Raw genomic sequence first — 2,843 nt, 5'->3', positions numbered from 1 at the left:
TGTTGACCAGGATGGTCTCGATCTCTTGACCTCGTGATCCACCCGCCTCGGCCTCCCAAAGTGCTGGGATTACAGGCTTGAGCCACCGCGCCCGGCCGATACTTTTTATTTTTGAGATTAAGTATCACTCTCGCCCAGGCTGGGGCGCAGTGATGCAATCTTGGCTCACCGCAACCTCCGCCTCCCGGGAACAAGCAATTCTGCCTCAGCCTCCTGAGTAGCTGGGATTACAGGTGCACACCACCATGCCTAGCTAATTTTTTGTAGTTTTAGTAGAGAGACAGGGTTCACTATGTAGGCCAGGCTGGTCTTGAAGTCCTGATCTCACGTGATCCACCCACCTTGGCCTCCCAAAATGCTAGGATTACAGGCGTGAGCCACCACGCCTGGCTATTTGATACTTTTGAGATACTTGTGGCTGCATGTAGTTTATTTCTTCTTACTTCTTCTTCCTTCTTCCTCCTCCTCGTCCTTCTTCTTTCTTCTTTCTTCGAGACAGGATCTCTGTCTGTCACCCAGGCTGGAGAGCAGTGGCACAAACACAGCTCACTGCAGCCTCAACCTCCTGGGCTCAAGCGATCCTCCTACCTCAGCCTCCTGAGCAGCTGGGATCACAGGCGCCTGCCACCATGCCCAGCTCAAGTTATCTTCCCCGCCTTGGCCTCCCAAAGTGCTGGGATACAAGTGTGAGCCACTGCACCTGGCCAGTTTTATTTCATTTATTACTTTTTTTTTTTTGAGAGGGAGTCTCGCTGTGTCTCCATCTCGGTTCACTGCAACCTCTGCCTCCCAGGTCCCAGTTCAGCAATTCTCTCGCCTCAGCGTCCGGAGTAGCTGGGATTACAGGCATGTGCCACCATGCCCAGCTAATTTTTGTATTTTTAGTAGAGACAGGGTTTCACTATATTGGCCAGGCTGGTCTTGAACTCCTGACCTAGTGACCTAGTGACCCACCCGCCTCGGCCTCCCAAAGTGCTGGGATTACAGGTGTGAGCCATTGCACCCGGCCAAGACATCAATTATATAATGCATGCTGTTTCCGTCAGTGGTATACTAATAGCAATTGCATGATAATTCAATCCAAGAGAAAAATTTTAACTAAAATAACAAAGGATTAAATTTTTTATTTTAATTTATAGATACATTTTTGTTTCAGAGGCATATGATAGGACATTTGAGTGTGAAAGAGTCACATTAGGGTAAAACTTTATAGAGAAAATAAAATGTAGGTGGGACCTCAAAGGCAGCAAGGAACAATGCAAACTCTTAAAAGAGCTGGTTGGTGTATTTTTAAATGGCTTTGGAGGGAGACAGAGGAGCAGGGGTCTGGGAGCCACTGGGATGTCTTTGGCCCAGATCTTTCCCATCCCCATCACCCCGTGGCCAGGCTCACAGCTAAGCAGGGCCCCTATTCTAGACCTTAGTGGCAGGTGTGGTTTTTTTTTAAAGATGGGGTTTCACCATATTGGTCAGGCTGGTCTCGAACTCCTGACCTCAGGTGATCCTCCCACCTCAGCCTCCCAAAGTGCTGGGATTACAGGCGTGAGCCACAGTGATCGGCACAGGTGTGGTTTTATCCCCAGCAACACCAGGCAGGGTCACTGCAGTTGAAGGGCAAGGCTGAGTCGGCCCTTGACGTCTGCATTGCCCACCAGCCCCATGCCAGAGGAACTGGCTGGCTTTCAATGTGACACTTGCTCCCTGGGCTGTTCCCAGAGTCCTCCTTGTTCACCCCTCAGTCAAGGAGAGGTCCTGGGCTTAACCCCACTCTCAGAGTCACCTGGCATGTGTGGTCCTAGTCTCTAGCTCCTTCTGCTTCTTGCTACCGCCCTTTCCCCTGCCCCCTTCCCATGGGTGCCTAGGTCTCAGCCTCCCTGCTGGCTGAGTTACCTCTCAGCCATCTGCTCCCACCTCAGTTTGAGCCTTGCACTGATTCCCTCCCCTTCTGTCTACTCCCCCAACCCCCGTTGTTTTTGTGTCTTCTGCTGTCTTTCCATCCATGACTGCTATTTTACTTGGGCTTGAGGAGGGAGCAGAGGTATAGGCTTAACCAGGAATCCTGGGGCCAAGGTGGCTTGTTTGATTTTTTTGAGAAAAGTTTTAATTATCTGTTTTGGCCAGGCACAGTGGCACACACTGTTAATCCCAGCACTTTGGGAGGCCAAAGCAGGCAGATTGCTTGAGCTCAGGAGTTCAAGATCAGCCCAAGCAACATGGCAAAACCTCATCTCTATTATTAAAGAAAAAAAAGTCCTGGTCGTTTTGGCTGGACACAGAGGCTCATGCCTGTAATCCCAGCACTTTGGGAGGCCGAGGTGGGAGGATCATCTGAAGTCAGGAGTTCGAGACCAGCCTGGTTAACATGGTTAAACCCTGTTTCTACTAAAAATATAAAAAATTAGCCAGGCTTGGTCACGCGCTCCTGTAACCCCAGCTACTTGGAAGGCTAAGGCAGGAGAATTGCTTGAACTTGGGAGGTAGAGGTTGCAGTGAGCCAAGAACACGCCATTGCACTCCAGCCTGGGCAACAGAGCCAAGGCTCTGTCTCAAAAAAAATATAAATAAATAAATAAATAAGCTGGGTGCGGTGGCTCAAGCCTGTAATCCCAGCACTTTGGAAGACCAAGGCGGGTGGATCACGAGGTCAAGAGATCGAGACCATCCTGGTCAAGATGGTGAAACCCCGTCTCTACTAAAAATACAAAACATTAGCTGGGCATGGTAGCGCGTGCCTGTAATCCCAGCTACTCAGGAGGCTGAGGCAGGAGAATTGCCTGAACCCAGGAGGCGGAGGTTGCGGTGAGCCAAGATCGCGCCATTGCACTCCAGCCTGGGTAACAAGA

At 50.4% G+C, this 2,843-nt stretch overlaps 1 protein-coding gene and 1 long non-coding RNA gene across 4 annotated transcripts in view; one reads left to right on the top strand and one right to left on the bottom strand.

Moving 5' to 3' along the window:
- The window catches only part of OPA3 (outer mitochondrial membrane lipid metabolism regulator OPA3), a 62,098-nt gene that overhangs the window by 14,635 nt on the left and 44,620 nt on the right, over positions 1 to 2,843 (top strand). The window lies entirely within an intron of this gene.
- Positions 1 to 2,843, bottom strand: part of LOC108285355 — a 20,646-nt gene that overhangs the window by 8,833 nt on the left and 8,970 nt on the right. The window lies entirely within an intron of this gene.

This window comes from Cebus imitator, unplaced genomic scaffold, assembly GCF_001604975.1.
Source record: "Cebus imitator isolate Cc_AM_T3 unplaced genomic scaffold, Cebus_imitator-1.0 Scaffold296, whole genome shotgun sequence".
NCBI lineage: Eukaryota > Metazoa > Chordata > Mammalia > Primates > Cebidae > Cebus > Cebus imitator.
This window is presented reverse-complemented; position numbering and strand designations above follow the sequence as displayed.